At 40.8% G+C, this 18,447-nt stretch overlaps 1 long non-coding RNA gene across 4 annotated transcripts in view; it reads left to right on the forward strand.

The window, feature by feature from the left end:
* Positions 1–9,067, forward strand: part of LOC105709128 (uncharacterized) — a 58,238-nt gene extending 49,171 nt beyond the window's left edge. For all 4 annotated transcript variants that reach the window (XR_010337285.1, XR_001105453.2, XR_010337288.1 and 1 more), the window contains one exon: positions 6,843–9,067. This is a non-coding gene — a long non-coding RNA (uncharacterized LOC105709128). The remainder of the gene's footprint in view (positions 1–6,842) is intronic.
* The last annotated feature ends 9,380 nt before the right edge of the window (positions 9,068–18,447 follow it).

Raw genomic sequence — 18,447 nt, forward strand, 5'->3', positions numbered from 1 at the left:
AAGCACAATAAGCATCAGCCACGACATATGCATTTGAAGATCAAACAGCAAGACAGAGAAAATAGGCTGGAACAAAAAAGAAACAGAGCCTCAAGGACCAGTGGGGCTGTAACAAAGGTAACAGTGACATCCATGTCACTAGTGTCCCTGACCTTTGACCAGTGGGAGCTGGAGAGCACCCAGGCTGGAGTGCAGTGGTGCGATCTTGGCTCACTGCAACCTCCACTTCCCAGGTTCAAGCGATTCTCATGTCTCAGCCTCCCAAGTAGCTGGGACTGTAGGCATGTGCCACCATGCCTGGCTAATTTTTTTTTTTTTTTGTATTTTTTGTAGAGATGAGGTTTTGCCATGTTAACCAAGCTGGTCTTGAACTCCTGACCTCAGGTGATCTGCCTGCCTTGGCTTCCCAAGTGCTGAGACTTCAGGTGTGAGCCACTATACCTGGTGGGAACATCTTTACATATGCTTATTTACCATCTGTATATGTCCTCTGGTAAGATGTCTGTTAAGGTCTTTGGCCTGTTGGCTCGTTATTTATTCACGCTGTTTTCTTACAGTTGAGTTTTAAGAGTTCTTTGTATATTTTTGATCACAGTCCTTTATCAGATATGTCTTTTGCAAGTCTCCAGTCTCTGGCTTATCTTTTCATTCTCTTGACAATGTTTCACACAGAGAAGAAATTTTTAATTTTAGTAAAGTCCAGCTTATCAATTTTTTCTTTCATGAATTGTCTTTAGTGTTATATCTAAAAAGTCATCACAAACCCAAGGTCACCTAGATTTTCTCTTATGTTACATTTTAAGTTTTACATATTCCAGAATTTTGCTTTACATTAAGGTCTGTGATCCATTTTGAGTTCATTGTTGTGAAGGATTTAAGGTCGGTGTCTAGATTCATTTCTTGGTACATGGATGTCCAGTCATTCCAGCACCATTTGTTAAAAAGACTATCTTTCTTCCATTGTATTGCCTTTGATCCTTTTTCAAAGATCAGTTGACTGCTTTATGTGGGTCTATTTCAGGGCTCTCTATTCTGTTCCGGGCATCTATTTGTCTATTAGTTTGTCCATATCACACTGTCTTGGTTACTGGAGCTTTACAGGAAGTCTTTAACCTTACTAGAGCAGTTTTGTCAGGTAGTGTCAGTCCTTCAACTTTGTTCCTCTCCTTCAGTATTTTGTTGGCTATTCTGGGTCTTTTGCCTCTCCTTACAAACTTTAGAACCAATTTATCAATAGCCATAAGATAATTTGCTGGGATTTTGATTGCTTTTGCATTGAATCTGTAGATCAAGTTGGGAAGAACTGACATCTTGACAATATTGAGTCTTCCTATCCATGAGATTGGAATATCTCTCTACTTCTTTAAATCTTCTTTGATTTATTTCATCATCAGTTTTGTGGTTTTCCTCATATAGATCTTGTACTTTTTTTTTTTTTTTTAGATGAAGTTTTGCTCTTGTCGCCCAGGCTGGAGTGCACTGGCGCGACCTCGGATTACTATAACCTCTACCTCCCAGGTTCAAGAAATTCTCCCACCTCAGCCTCCAGAGTAACTGGGATTACAGGCACCTGCCAGCACACCCAACTAATTTTTGTATTTTTAGTAGAGATGAGGTTTCACCATGTTGGCCAGGTTGGTCTCAAACTCCTGACCTCAGGTGATCCACCTGCCCTGACCTCCGAAAGTGTTGGGATTACAGGCATGAGCCAGGATCCAATGCATTTTTTATCTTAGTCTCTCATTTTTCTAAGATCCTATTTTTTAAAATAGGAAATTAAATTTACTTTTGTTCTCATTGTGCTTTAGGAAGCTTGGTGTCCCTTTCATCATGGGTCTCAATTTTAAATAGAGGGGTCCCTCCCTCCCTTTATTTCTTAGAAATGGATGTTCTCTGGGGTTATTCATAGTGTGACTCCTGCCCCTGTACCTGCCCAATCATCTCCTAATGGACTAACATGTGCCCCACTACAAGCTCAGTAAGCATTTTAAACTTCCCATGCTTAGCTTTGGGGCCAGTTCTGGCTTTAGCTGCAGGGACATTTAAAAGCTTAGTTCAGTAGATAGTTCAGTAGATCAAGTGCATTCTCACCAAATCTGTCATGTTGCTGTTTTTTCTTGAACCATGGTTCTAGTTCTAGTTCTGGTTCTAGTGACTGAGCTCCTCACTGCTACTAAGTACACAGTTCCAAAGTCTCCTGACTTCTAGACTTACTTCTGGAGCCTGACAAGGGACTGTTCCTTTAGCAAGTACTGGGGCTTCCAGTCATCTTTGCTTCTTTTTGCTTTTTTGTTTTCAGTTTTTAAAAAATTTCAATCCTTTTGGGGGTTTTTGGTTACATGGATGAGTTCTTTAGTAGTGAATTCTGAGATTTTAATGTACCCATCACTTGAGCAGTCTTTTATCCTTCACCCCACTACCAACCTCTTTCCCTGAGTCCCCAAAGTCCATTGTATCACTCTATATGTGTTTGCATCCTCATAGCTTAGCTCCCACTTTTCAGTGAGAACATAGGATATTTGGTTTTCCCTCCTGAGTCACTTCACTTAGAGTAGTGGCCTCCAGTGCTATCCAAGTTGCTGCAAAAGACATTTCATTCGTTTTTATGGCTGAGTAGTAATCCATGGTGTATATATACCACATTCTCTTTTTCTTTATCCACTTGTTGGTTGGTGGGCACTTAGGTTGGTTCCATATCTTTGCAACTGTAAATCATGCTGTTATAAACGTGTGTGCATGTGTCTTTTTCCTAAGACTTATTTTCCTTTGGGTAGGTTCCTGGTAGTGGGATTGCTGGATCAAATGGTAGTTCTACTTTTAGTTCTTTAATGGTAGATCTACTTTTAGTTTTTTAGTTTTTTTTTTTTTTTTTTTTTTTTGAGATGGAATCTTGCTCTGTCACTCAGGCTGGAGTGCAGTGGCGTGATCTCAGCTCACTGCAACCTCCACCTCCCAGGTTCAAGGGATTCTCCTGCCTCAGCCTCCCCAGTAGCCGGGACTACAGGCACCTGCCACCATGCCCAGCTAATTTTTGTATTTTTAGTAGAGACGGGGTTTCACCATGTCGGCCAAGATGGTCTTGTTCTCTTGACCTCATGATCCACCTGCCTCAGCCTCCCAGAGTGCTGGGATTACAGGCGTGAGCCACCGTGCCCTGCCTATTTTTAGTTTTTAGTGCTGTCTGTTTGCATCATCACGTATTACTTGCTCCCTGCTGCCAGGCCTCAGTCTGCACTACACCCATGTACTACTTATATTTTCAAGACTTCCAAAGTGCTGGCACCACCCAGTCCTTCGCCAGGCATGGTCTTCTCTGCAGCGGATGGGCTGCCTGTGTGTGGGTCTCCTCCCTCCAAGCATCCGTTTTCACCCACAAGCATGTCTAGACTCCAGGTGCAGACCCCTCCCTGACTGTCCTAAAAAGAATGTGGACTTTACAGACTTCCCAGCAAGGCAGCTCCTTGGAGGTGGAGACTTCATTTGGCACGTGCTTGACTATATTAAAAGCTGATTTTCCTCAACTATATTAAACACTCAGTTTTAGGACAAAAAAAAAACCCCTGCTTTTCACATTCTCATTTTCCCTCTATAATATATAATTTCATCAAACTCTCCTTCACAAATGGAACTTACATAACTTATTAACCACAGTGTTTTGTTCTCTTATGAAAATATGTCAGAAAGATTTGAGAGTCTGGGACTGTGATAAAAGCCCCCATCAGCCCGAGCATATAAGAAGGGGGGTCGGGACTGTTTTCTTCCAGCTCTCTTCAGACAGCAGCCGGAGAGTTTTCAGTGTTTTTTGTTTGTTTGTTTGTTTCAGTTTTGGTGACTCATTTCTTCACTTGAGACACAGAAATATGAATGCAGTGTCAACCAATTATAAAGGAGTGTCATGAGAGTTCTGGCCATGGAGTAATCATAATTCTATTTGGTATATGATTTGACTGCACTTATTCATAATACAATACTCAAGGGTTTGAATATCCTTATATTATTTTTGGCTTTGCTATGAGTTATATAGAATGTGATGGAAAATCACTCCCTGCCCAGCACCCGGGGCTGCAGTGTCCATAAAAGGTGATATGCTGGCTCGAGAAATTGAATGATTTCATAACCAACCTGTGAGCCTCACTTCCTCCTTCACATCTGAAAGCACGTTGGCACAGAGGGGAGAAAAAAATTCTTTTTGCATGTTTTCATCTCGCAGCTCCTTTTCTAGGTCTCATAGTTGGAAAGACATTTATTTCTACATGGGAAGACTGTTATACCTGAAAGAATCTTTCACGGTCATAGAGTGTCACCTCTCTCCCAGTGCAGAAATCCCATCTGCAGTACTGATCAATGACCTGCCAAGGATGAATTAATTGAGTGCCTACTATGTGCTAGCTAGGCATTGTGCTGAGCCTCACACAATGGCAGACCCTGAGATAAGAATTCAAGTGCCAGGAATTTGAGAGAAGGTCCCAGAAAACACTGGAAATAGTGGACATGAGACAGAGAAGACGAGAAAGCCAATACAGGATGCTCATTATCAAGCAAGTTACCACCATGGGCAGATAGAGCTCTATCCCACTAGAGAATTCTGAAAACTTCGACTCAGAATTCATCCAACCAGGGGGCCAGGGATCTGGGGTATTTATCCACCAATTCTCTATCTGTGATGAGTTCAGGCTGCTTTCTGGGGAATGAACTTTCCAGCATGTCTGGCTTCACTATACATGGGCACAGTGTGTTTTCAAGGTCAGAAAAAAAAACCTTCGAGTGGAGCTTTTCAGGGGTCAGCTATAAGCAGAAAGTGAATGCCAATAGGTTGAGGGGCGGCCACTGATAGCATCTGCTACGTTCAGGAAGACAGAATTTAGCTCTCCTCCCTACTTTTGCTCCTTGAATCCAGTGGAATCCAGCTGAGGAGGGTACAGGTGAAAGGCGAATGCCCTGGAGCAATGGAGGTGATGAGTTTGAATGAACACATGCAAAACCTGGGTTAACTTCGTGCAGATGAGCAGGGAGAAGAACAGCAGCTCTAGATGACATCAGGCCATGACTAGTCATCAGTTGCCACATAATGAGGTTTTGCAGGAATGACACAGAAATACCAGCCTTCTACAACTGTCTGGCTCTCCCCAGGGAAATAGCAAACTCTGGTAAAGAGTCAAACCTTGGGCAAAAGGGTTGGAAGGAAGCAGGTGATCTGGGAGAGCTGCCAGCGCCTCCTCCTCTTCCCTTGGGGAGAACTAGTTGAAAATGAATGTAGGGAACCTAGCAGGAGGGCCAGCAAGGTGGGCTAACCCCAGGGTGTGGAAGCGCAAAGGCTTCACTATCACACTTTCAGCAGACCTGCTGCCGTTCAGTGCCTGTCACCCAGGCCAGCTGAGGTTTGGCCTAAGCCCACTTGCTTGTGGGGAGGAGCAGCTCATGCCCTACTGGCTGTAGGTTGTTTGGGTTATGAAACTAGGCAGGGCCAAGCCTGGAAAAAGTCAGAAATCACTAGTGGGGTCTGTGGCTTGCTAGGGCAGGTGGAGGCGACTTTCCTCAGTAAGGCAGCTCGGCGTCAGTGTTCCAGTTGGTTAGGATGTTCTTCTTTGGACAGACTGAAGTCTCCCTCCCTTGAACTTTGCCTTGGTTCTACTGCTGCCCTTTGGAATGCCTTGATGAGTCCCAGGAAAGTTTTGACAATACGGCACCTGGTCCGTGCTGCTGATAAAGATTCCCTTTGGATAGGTGTTTGTGGTTTGTGATGATATGACTAATAGCTTCGTTTCCCTGGTTTCAAGCTAGACTGTTCTAGTCCATATATTTCCAGGAAAACAATTCCGCCATGGATATACGTAGGGTCTGCAGTGTGTTTCTGCCAAGCTCTTCATCTCTGCCCTTCTATTTGTCATCTCAGGTTTACAATTCCAGGCACTGGCTCCAGCAGAAATGCCTTTCTCCCTTTCCTTGGCTCTGCCATTCCACACCCACCACCAGGCTTCCCACACAGTGTGATATCCATGCTTCTTACAGGATTTTAAATGAACTCAACATTTATATGGGCTCTCTCTCATTGAAAAACACATATATTGCCACACTGTGAACCTGTCATATTGATAAAGAAGAGCTTTCAGCAGGCCATGGTGGCTCACACCTATAATCCCACAACTTTGGGAGGCTGAGGTGGGAAGATTACTTGAGGCCAGGAGTTCAAGACCAGCCTGGGAAACATGGCAAAACCCTGTCTCTACAAAATAAAAATTAAAATAGCATGTGCTTGTAGTTTCAGCTACTTGGGAGGCTGAGGCAGGAGTCCAGGAGGTAGAGTCTACAGTGAGCTATGATCACACCACTGCACTCCAACCTAGGTGACAGGGCCAGACCCTGTTGAAGAAGAAGAAACAAGAGGAGGGCTTTCATTCATTTTATGTTAACTGAAACTTAAAGCATAGGAAATGTTTAGACTGAAATGCTCTGCGTGTTCGGTGACAACGCACAGTAACAAAACACAAAGCTGCCATTCTACCCAAAAGCAAAAGGAAAATAAACTTTTGTTTGTTTAGCCAAAACAGCATCTTTAAGAATAAATAACATGATGGTCATATATTGGCAAGTCAGCCCCTTGTACTTTGGCGAATTTGTATAAATGATACCCTTAAATTCTAATTAGGATTTGAAACATCGCTTTTTCTCAGATGGAAACAAGCCTTTTCTTGTTCACTCTGCTTCATAGTACCATGCCAATGTTAAAGCACAACCACGGACAGGAGATTATTAGATGAACCTAGAAGTTCTAGCAGGGAATTGAAAAGTTTGGCCGAAAGAGCCTATGCCTTTGAAGTGAAACATTTTCTATTTCATTTTAGTTGCATGTTTCTGCGGTCCTGAGAGATTAAAAATGATGTGTTCTTGGCACAGCTGGCACTCACACCAAAGGGAGAGAAACAGCAAGCCACACCCAAAAGAGGAAAAGAACCAGAACGAAAATTCCACAAAAAAGAAGCTCAGAGCAAAGAATGAGATTATTTTTCCTGCCCATAATAATGGAGTTCGAATGGGGCTTTCCCAGCACAGAGAATAATAGCCCTTTCTTTTTCACATGTGGTTGTCCGCAGCTGTAATTCATTTCACTAGCGTTCTAATAAGGTGAGATAGCTCAGTAATGAATTTTAGTCATAACCTTCATTGATAATACAGTTTAAAAACTTACATCTGGATAATTTACACACACACACATTCTCCAAAAGAAATAGATATAGACACTGTTTTGATAAAACACTTTCCTTTCCTTAGTATTGTGGCCCCTGAATCTGATGATATGTGCATTGAATGTGAATATATTTCTTTTATAAATGATTATTCATCTTTTCCCATTTCATCAGGAGCTCCGCGGCATTAATTCTCTCCTACTAAAAAAAGAAACCACTTTTAAAGTTAGGTTAAGAGCATTGTTTCCCCTTCTTTTAATACTTCTTAATAACTGACATAAAAGTAGCTTATGTCCGACTTCTAGAAGAATCCATGAGAGCCAAGGAAGACATGAAAGGGTGTTGTCATTTAAAAAAAATTCTCTATTTTCTGAAGTCTTCTATATACATGATTTTGTTTCCTTTAGAGTAGAGAAATGTGAATTTATGATGAAATCTAAGGCCTAGAGGAAAGGTAATGACAAATTAAAAGGAAAAACAAGTTATTCAAAAAAGTAAACAGAGCAAACGATGGTAAATTTAGAAGTGAGGTCAAAAGAGGAGAATCTGAAACATCTCTTGATAATAGTCCTTTAATTTCCGAATTTAGTATGTTTAAATTTTTCAAATGTGCTTTCTGAATTTTCATTGATAGGTTGAAGGGAAAAGGACCAGAAATATCAGCAAATCATTCTTGTGACATAATTTTTATCATTCTTTTTGAGTAAGGCAAGATTTTTCTTTCACCTTCACAACACTGCCAAATACATTTTATTTAGATTTTCTCAAGCAGGAGTTTAGACTGATGTTTGTGTGACTGAAGCCTGGAACAGCATCATCACGGAGGTTACAAGAGTGTTAATTGCATCTATTAACCCTAACTGCCTTTCAGGCATTACTTTTTTAATTCTTCTGAAAAATTCTATAAGGCACATACTTTGCAAATAAGAATGGTGAGTCTTAAACAATGCTAAAAGTGGAACTAGAGATGGAAGCAGAGGTCTGCCTGTCTCTAAACCCAAAGTACCAAAAAACTCCCATGTTGAAGTCAACAAGCCGATAGAGACAGAAGGATGGAGGAAAGGATGGAAGAAATATGCTTTAAAATAAGGCTCTTTCTCAGAGGTGTTAGTGAATAGGCTTGGGAGTTAACATTGGAAGTAGTTGTTAGTGTGGCAATCAAAGTAAAACTTGGGTTTGGATTTAACTTAAGGCTGGCATTAGAATTAGGATTTTCTTGAAGGTTTGGGGTAGGGATTGCTTCTACATTTGTGATGAAAATAGAGGTTCAGAGTGGAGTTTGCATTAAGTACTAGGGAGGGTTTGGAACAAGGAGGTTGTATTAGTCCATTCGCACACTGCTGATAAAGACATACCTGAGAATGGGTAATTTATAGAGAAAGAGAGGTTTAATGGACTCACCGTTCCGTGTGGCTGGGGAGGCCTCACAATCATGGCAGAAGGCATGTCTTACATGGCAGCAGGCAAGAGAGAAAATGAGAACCAAGAGGAAGGGGTTTCCCCTTATAAAATCATCAGATCTGTAAGACTTATTCACTACCATGAGAACAGTATGGGGGAAACCGCCCCCATGATTCTGTTACCTCTCACTGGGTCCTCCCACAACATGTGGGAAATATGGGAGAGATTTGGGTGAGGACACAGCCAAACCATATCATCAATATCAACTAAACTTTCCTGATGATAAGAAGTACGTGGGCAGTTGCTAAAAACCACAAATTCCTGGTGCTTATACCATTCACAGTTGTGCTAAGTTGAGTCTGATCATCAGGAAAGCAGGGGCTGCTGGGCATTGCTCACAACCTTGTCTTATCATGAGAATCATCTGAAGAGCTCTTGATAAATACTGATGCTTGAGCCCACCCCTCAGTTAAATCAGAATCTGACAAGGGCCGTTATTATGTTTAAAAAATTCTCCAGGTGATTCCAAGGGGATGCAAGAGGTGAAATCCCAGAGAAATGGTTAGACATGAAAAGAGATATTTCTTTCTTTCTTTTTTTTTTTTTTTTGAGACAGAGTCTCACTCTGTCACCCTGGCTGGAGTGCAGTGGCACAATCTCGGCCCACTGCAACCTCTACCTCCTGGGTTTAAGCGATTCTCCTGCCTCAGTCTCCCAAGTAGCTGGGATTACAGGCACCTGCCACCATGCCTGCCTAAGTTTTTGTATTTTTAGTAGAGACAGCATTTCACCGTGTTAGCCAGGATGGTCTCCATCTCCCTACCTCATGATCTACCCACCTCGGCCTCCCAAAGTGCTGGGATTACAGGCACAAGCCACTGCACCTGGCCAGAGATATTTCTTTCTTCTGGGTTCATATAGCTCTTCAACTCTTTCTTATGACAATTTTTGAATATGGCTTAATTTATAAATACTGGTATTCCTGTTTTTACAATAGCATTATAACTTTCAAGGGCAGAGACAATGTATGGACTCTATTACTCGTACTGTTTAGCACTGCGATACTGAATAATTATCTATTTGCTCTGTGCATATAGGCATTCAAGGGAAATCCCTGGCAGCTCTGCTCAAGGTCAAGAAATATACCATGGACACTAGATGCAAATTCACCCGATGAAAGGGACTTTCCTCTCCATTTGTTTTATGAATTATCGAGAATCACTCAATGCAAAGCATTTTGTTCATTAATTGTAGTCTGAGGATCCTCGGCCCTCCAGGTCATTGTCCTATCCACAAGCATTCCTGGCATCAGCCCTTTCTGGGCAGCTACTGTCCTAACCTCCCCTCATTCTAGAATGCTCCTCAGTGATTGCTTGATCAAATGAATGTGGTTTTGAGACCTCGAATGCTAGGTCATAAGAATTCCTGTAGCTGCCATCTGAAGCTCTGGGAACATTCATGGAGCCTTGAGCTGCCAGGTGGAAGTCTGGCTACCCTGAGATCACCCTGCTCAAGAGAACACATGAAGAATCCCGAAATTGCATGAAGAATGAGATGCCTGGGCCCCTCCCAGAGCATCTCCCAGAAGGTGGAGTGTCAAAAGATCTAAAGCCACCTTTAATCTGCTAAAACACATCATTTCAAAAATATCAAGATGATGACTGATGTATAATACAAGGAAAATAAAAGCTACGTAATTTATAATAATATATATTTCAATATTTTGATGCCTCAGGCAAAACATAAAGTAGTAGTCATAAAGAAGAATGGCTGGGCATGGTAGCTCACACCTGTAATTATAGTACTTTGGAAGGCCCAAGCAGGCAGCCACTTGAGGTCAGGGGTTCAGGACCAGCCTGGCCAACATGGTGAAACCCCATCTCTACTAAAAATATAAAAATTAGCAGGGTGTGATGGCACATGCTGGTAATCTAAGCTACTCAGGAGGCTGAGGCAGGAGAATTGCTTCAACCTAGGAGGCAGAGTTTGCAGTGACCCAAGATGGCATCACTGTTCTCCAGGCTGGGTGACAGAGTGAGACTCTGTCTCAAAAAAAAAAAAAAAAAAAAAAAAAAAAAAAAAAAAAAAAGCCTGGGTGTGATGGCTCATGCCTGTAATCTCATCACTTTGGGAGGCTGGGGTAGGTGGATCACTTGAAGTCAGGAGTTCGAGACTAGCCTGGCCAACGTGGTGAAACCTCATCTTTACTAAAAATACAAAAATTAGTTGGATGTAGTGGCAGGTGCCTGTAATCCCAGCTACTTGGGAGGCTGAGGCAGGAGAATCCCTTGAACCTGGGAGGTGGAAGTTGCAGTGAGCCAAGATCACCCCATTGCACTCCAGCCTGGGCAACAGATGGAGACTTCATCTCAAAAAAAGAATGGGAGTGTATTCACAATTTCTACAAAGTATAAAACTACAAATGCAGGTTCAAATGGGTGTGTTTTTTTGCTAGCAACCCAAATACCATGGATGATACTGCCTTTGATGACTTTAGAAGATGAAGACCACATTTTTGTATAGTTCATAACAAAATAAAATAGAATATCTCCTGGTTTTGCTTGTTAGGTACATTCCTGAAAACTTTAGTCTTTATTAAAACAGTGTAAACAAACACCTTGTGTTTAGGAGTTCTGGACCTGGGTAAGATCGAGAAAGCATATCCTGTCCTGTCTTGCACTGAATGCAGCTATAAAATCTGTGTGGAGTAGCTATTTGAGGACTCTAAAAAGTAAACAGTAGTAGATGAATGGGTTAAAAAGGCCAGAATTTAGGAATCCCCCTTTCAGTTGCTATAGCCAGAACTGGAGAGATTTTCTTGGAGCTCAAACTAGAGGAGAGTTTCCTGGTTTTGCCTTCCCAGTATTGTCCTTTCCAGCATTCTCCATAACTGGCCCCAGGGCAGTACTAAACCTGGAAGTGGGCCCCATTCATGGAGAGAAAGAGCTCCAGGGAAAGTGCTCTAGTTCTGGCTACAACAACTAAGAAAGAGATTCCTGATGTTAGATATAGTGAACTCCAAGTTTCTCTTCAAACAATCAGTATGTCAGTGTGTTCAGCTCTCTTAGTCTTTAATTCTCCATTTTAAAGTTTAACTTCTTTGTAGTTTCAGTAAACAACCTTTCCACCAGTTCTAATCAGTAGTTCACATCTGTTCTCCCAGTCCCCTGCTTCCATCCTGACTCATCCCAGTCACCTTCTCCGGTCACTTGCCCTGGTCACCTGCTTTGACCTAAGTCACCCCTAGTCACTTGCTCTGACCTGTCCCATAACCGTCCTTCCTGCCAAACTACTAACTCTGCCACTCTGGCTCATACCCCTGCTGTCTTTAAAATAGCCAATTGGAATTATCGTAGCCTGTGCGGTCTAACCCTAGCCAATAGGGGAATGACACAGCAGTAGGGGTGACCTGCGTCAGGAATAAGAACCCCTTCCGCTCCCTTGTCCAGGTGTGTGCTCGCCATTGTTCCATCTGTGAGACACACCCTTCTATAGAAGTAAATTGCCTTGCTGAGGAAATTTATATTGGAGTGCTACTTCTTTTCTGGCACTGAAAATGTACATATGACATTAACAGTCAGAGAGTTTAGGGTAAAATATGATTTTTTTTTCTATTCTGTAACTTGCTTTGTTTTTCATGGGCATAAGCTCTTTAATAACATATAATAAACACCTTTGGCACATTTGCTACAAATATTTCTCCAATGTATCACTGCCAATCTGACATAGTTTGACATTGTTGAGTGGGCAGGTGTTCCACTATAATTTCTTCCACTGATAAAACAGCTTGTTTTGCCCTTTCACAGAGTCAGTTTGATTTTTTAAAAATATGTTTGTATTTTAATAGCTTTTAGGGTATAAGCAGTTTTTGGATAAATTGTATAGTGATGAAGTTTGAGATTTTAGTGCACTATCACCTGAGTAGTATACATCATACCCAAAATGTAGTTTTTTTTAATCCCCTTCCACATCCCAGTCTCCATGGTTCCTTATATCACTATGTATGCCTTTGCAGACCCATAGCTTAGCTCCCACTTAGGAGTGAGAATATATGGTACTTGGCTTTCCATTCCTGAGTTACTTTACTTAGAATAATGGGCTCCAGCTCCATCCAAAAAAGGGGAGTTACTCATAGAGAGTTTGAAGTAAATTAACATTTTTCTTCCCTGCCTCTTCTTTTCTTTATTCTCTGGATTCCCAAGCCTTCAGGCAATTCTAGCCATAGCAGTTGACCAGGTCTCTACAACTCTTGGGTAGGGGAGGCTTCCTCTTTCATCAAAGAAGCTGTGATCCCAAGAGGGAGACTCCATCTCAAAAATAATAATAATAATAAATTTTAAAAAAGAGGGAGAGAGAGTATCAGGGTATCATTGGTAAAGACTGACATGATTATGGTCATTTGATTTTCAACAAAGATGCAAAGCCGAGTCAATGGAGAATGGATAGTTTTAGTAATTGATGTTGGGACCATTGGTCATCCATATGCAAAAAAAAACAAAAAACAAAACTTCATGATTTATACAAAATTAACTCAAAATAAATTATAGATCTAAATGTAAAACATGAAATGGTGAAAGTCTTAGCTGTGTTATGCAAAAACTTATTTTACATGTCTTCAAACACACAAAGTAATTTTTTTTCTTTGAGATGGAGTGTCACTCTATTGCCCAGGCTGGAGTACAATGACATGATCTTGGGTCACTGCAACCTCTGTCTCCCTGGGTGAAGTGATTGTCCTGTCTCAGCCTCCTGAGTAGCTGTGATTATAGGTGCAGACCACCATACTTGGCTAATTTTTGTACTTTTTAGTAGAGATGGGTTTCACTATGTTGGCCAGGCCTGTCTCGAACTCCCGACCTCAGGTGATCCGACTGCTTTGGCCTCCCAAGGTGCTTTGAGCCACCACGCCAAACCAGAAAAAGTAAATTAAACTTCATCAAAATTAAGAAATTTGGCTCTGCAAAAGATACCATTTCTTTTTTCTTTTTGTTTGAGACAGGGCCTCTGTCACCCAGGCTGGAGTGCAGTGGCCTGACATTGGCTCACTGCAGCCTCAACCCCCTGGGCTCAAGTTATCCTCTTACCTCAGCCACTGAAGTAGCTCAGACTACAAGCACATGCCACCACACCTGGTTAATTTTCATAGTTTTTGGAGAGGCAAGTTCTCACTTTGTTGCCTAGGCTGACCTCTAACTCCTGGGTTCAAGTGATCCTCACACCTTGGCCTCCCAAAATGCTGGGATTATAGGTGTGAGCCACATGCCTGGCAAGACACTATTAAGAGAATGAAAAGAGAGGCCATAGACTTGGAACAAATCATTTTCAAATTGCATATCCAACAAAGGACTTATATTCAGAATATTAAAAAAAAAACTCTTCAAAACTCAACAGTAAGAAAACAAATCACCCAATTTGAAAATGCGTAAAAGACTTAACACTCCACTAGAGAGGATATGCAGATGGCAAATAAGCAAATGAAAAGATGTTCAACAGCATTAGCTATTAAGAAAATGCAAGTGAAAGGCACATTGAGATACCATTACACACCTATTGGGATGGCTAAATTTAAGAATACTGCCAATCCTCAGTGTTGACAAAGATGTGGATCAATTAGAACACTTGTATGTTGCTGGTGGGAATGCAAAATGATATACTTACTGCAGAAAAGAGTCTAGCAGATTTTAATAAAATTAAACATGCAATTACCATCTGACCCAGCAGTCCCCCTCCTAGATATTTACTCTAGAAAAGTAAAAATGTTGGCTCATAAAACCGATATATGAACGTTTTACTGTAGCTGTATTCATAATGGGCAAAACCTGGAAATAATCCAAATGCCCTTCAAGGGACGAATGGATAAACAAACTGTGGTATGTCCATACAACGAACCATAGCTCAGAAATGAGAGAAATGTAGCATTCATTCTTGCAATAACTTGTGTGAATCTCAAAGGCATTATGCTGAGTAAAAGAAGCCACTTTGAAATACTGTATGATTTCAATATATACAATATTCTCAAAAAGACAAGATGATCCTAAAGGATAACAGATCAGTCATTCCAGGTTTGGGGTCTGGAGTCATGGGAGAATGACTACAGATGGATAAGCAGTGGGGTGTTTGGTGGTAAGGTGACTGTTCTGTGGCCTGGTTGTGGAAGTAATTACACACAACTATCCATGTGTGAAAACTGCACCCAAAAATGTCATTCTATTGTTAATTTAAAAAATAAGATTGAAAGATACCTTGTGTTTATATGTAAAACAGGGTTAGAGTCTAGGTGTAGGTAATTTTATTTTATTTATTTATATTTTCAGATAATTTATAAATCTTTTTTTTCACCTACAGGAATGACCAGTGAGAAATGTAAAAGTTGGGAGGAATTAAGGGATTTGTTGTGCTTTCCCGTTTCACGTGGCATGTGTAGCCAGTGCTGCAGGTAGCATGCATGGGCAACTGTATTTGAATTGTAAAAATGCACCTTCTTCGGACAGACAAATCATAAAATGGTGTCCCCTTTGGATGGAAGATGTCCAACATGGAGCCCTTCACCTACATGGATGCAGCTTTCTTCTTGGCAAGCAGCCCATGGGCTGACTTTCAGCCTCACTCACTGCCTTGCGGAGTGCCTTTGTGTGGTACAAAAATTAACAACTACCTGGGGGTATCCCTAAATCTAGCATCCCTGACTCCTGACTTTGGAATCCCAGCAGAATCCCCAATTCCTATGTCAAAACAAATAAACAAATCTAACACCCCACAATTTCCTCATATGTACTTAAGATCTCCCCTTGAGAACAGCTATCTTGGTCCAGAGGGTTTTGCAAACAACTAGTTAAGTTAGAAAGCTGTTCCTTGAATTAACTCTTTTTTTTTCTTTTTTCAGGACAGAGTCTTGCTCTGTCACCCAGGCTGGAGTGCAGTGGCGTGATCTCCACTCACTGCAACCTCCGCCTCCCGGGTTCAAGTGATTCTCCTGCCTTAACCTCCCTAGTAGCTGGGACTACAGGTACCCACCACCACGCCCAGCTAATTTTTGTATTTTTAGTAGACATGGGATTTCACCTTATTGGTCAGGCTGGTCTTGAACTCCTGACATTGTGAGCCGCCCACCTCGGCCTTCCAAAGTGCTGGGATTACAGGCATTAGCCACCATTCCTAATAGTTCGAATTAACTTATTTTAAGCTTTTTTTGTAGATAATTTGTGCTTTATGTGTAAAACACCAAGCCCAGAGCCTGGCATACAGTGTGTTTTTGATAAATGGAATTGGTCAAAGCTATAGCAGAAGGAAGCTGAACTTTCCTATAGGCAAATGCCATTGCCTAAATGAACAAACAGAATTTTAGACCAATAGGAGATACTGGTTTTGAGATTTTGAGTTGGAGAGGAGGAGTGGGAAGGAACCATTCCACCTTCCTACAAATCACATTCCTCACCTCCCATAGCTCTGGTCCTACCGGATCGCCTCAGGAAATCTTTTTCTCCCCGCTTCCAGAAGCTGCTATTGGATATCATCTTCAAAAGTCAACTAATCTTTGATAATTGCAGATAATTAAGAGTTGGATGTATTAGGTCCAATTGTTGATTTTGGGTATGCATTTTTAATGCTGAAAAATGAAAATATTTCTCTATTTAATAAGTTAACTGCTATAGCAACCCCAGCAAAGTAATCACAACCTTGTAAATCAATAATAATAATGTGTATGTAAAATACACATTTATATATGTGTCCCATATAATTATTTGTAATTATAACTTACACTTAGGTATTATTTGTATTTGATAATCTGTGTTTTATGGAAAACTAGATACTTTATTCATGAGATGGAACCCCTCGGAGTGAGAGGAAATATTCTACCCTAGGATACCCTAAAGTGCCTTCAAATGCATTTCATAGCATTCTAAGAGTTTCACCAGACCCAAATAGCAATAGAAACTGTGTTGCACATTTCCCTCCCGCATTTTTAACCACCGAAATGCACATCTGTCTTAAAACTGATAGCATTATAATCATTATTGACAGAGTGACCACGATAATGGTCATTGCCTGTGAACATATGACCTTGGTTGTTATTCATAGTTGAATAACTGGACAACTGAAATCCCTGGTATTTAATCAATAAACCTTTAAGATCCCCATGTGGGAAGAATTTGAGTCCTGGTGTTGTCAGAAAACATTCCACTGATACCTTCTGATAATACCAGGAAAGTGTCAGCGATGGATGAGGGAAACCCAATTTATTACATTTTCCTTTTATGGATCATGCTCTTGATGAAGAGCCCAAGAACTCTGCCTAATCCTAGGCCCCAAAGATTTTTCCTTTTTTTCTGCCTTCCTTTTCCCTTCTTTTTAGAGATAGGATCTCAGCTCTGTTGCCCAGGCTGGAGTAGAGTGGCACAATCCTAGCTCACTGTAACCTCCAACTCTTGGGTTCAAGTGATCCTCCAGTCTCAGCCTTCTGAGTAGCTCAGACTACAGGTGCACATCACCATATCCAGCTTTTTTTTTTTTTTTTTTTTTTGAGAAACAGGGTCTTGCCATATTACCCAGTCTAGTCTCGAACTCCTGGTCTCAAGTAATCCTCCTGCTTCAGCCTCCCAAAGTGCTGGGATTATCGGCATGAACCTGTAATCATCATATAATTTTAGTAAAGATAAAATGAGAATACTGCCTTTATTTAAAAACCTGAGAATTGTTCCCTCCTCTTTTATCCTTGTGAAGAGAGTATATAGAATTATTGTTAATTCTTCTTTAAACATTAGTAGAATTGTCCAGCAAAATTATTAGGGCCTGGATATTTCCCTTTTGGAAAATTTAAAATTGTAAATTAAACTTCCCTTATGCATAGGACCATTCAAATGATGTTTTTCACATTGGATAAATTGTAGTCTTATTGTTTTTTAGGAAACTGGTCCATGTCTTTTAATTTGTCAAATGTATATCTGTAGAGTTATTAATAGCATTTCCTGATTATCTTTTGATGTCTGCGGGCTCTGTAGTGATGTCTTCTGTTTCATTCTTGATATTGATAATTTGTGTCTTGTCTCTTTTTTCTTTGTCAGTCTTGCTAAAGGTTTGTCAATTTTATTCGTCTTTTCAAAGAACCAGCTTTTTATTAATTGTTCTCTATTGTTTTTCTATTTTCAATTTTGTTAATTTCTGCTCTTTATTTCTTTCCTTCTACTTGCTTTGAGTTTATTTTGCTCCTTAAAACAATTTTTTTTTTTTAGACAGGGTCTGGCTCTGTCACTCAGGCTGAAGTGCAATGGCATGATCTCAGCTTATTGTAACCTTGACCGCCTGGGATCAAGTGATCATCCCACCTCAGCCTCCCGAGTAGCTGGAACCACAGGTGTGTGCCACCATACCTGGCAAATTTTTGCATTATTTGTAGAGACGGGGTTTTGTTATGTTACTCAGCTGGTCTTGAACTCCTGAGTTCAAGCCACCCATGGCCTCCCAAAGTGCTCAGATTACAGGTATGCCACGCCCAGACTATATTTTGCTCTTTTTTATTTCTAGGTCTTAAGATGGAACTTTAAATTACTGATTTTAGGTTTTTATCTTTATGAAAATATATGCCTTTAGTACTATATATTTCCCTCTTAGAATTGCTTTGTCTTACAAGTTTTGATATATTTTCCTTTTCATTCAGTTTAATGTATATTTTTTTCAATTTCCCTTGAGACCTCATCTTTGGCCCCTGAACTATTTAGTTTCCAAGTGTTTGGAGATTTTCCTGTTATCTTTCTGTGACTAATTTCTAGTTCAATTCCATTGTAATCAGAGAACACACTATATATGATTTTAATCCTTCCCTCTTCCCTCCCTCCCTCCCTCCTTTCCTTCCTTCCCTCCTTCC

Source organism: Aotus nancymaae, unplaced genomic scaffold (assembly GCF_030222135.1).
Source record: "Aotus nancymaae isolate 86718 unplaced genomic scaffold, 86718_ANA_hifiasm-v0.15.2.pri h1tg000048l, whole genome shotgun sequence".
NCBI lineage: Eukaryota > Metazoa > Chordata > Mammalia > Primates > Aotidae > Aotus > Aotus nancymaae.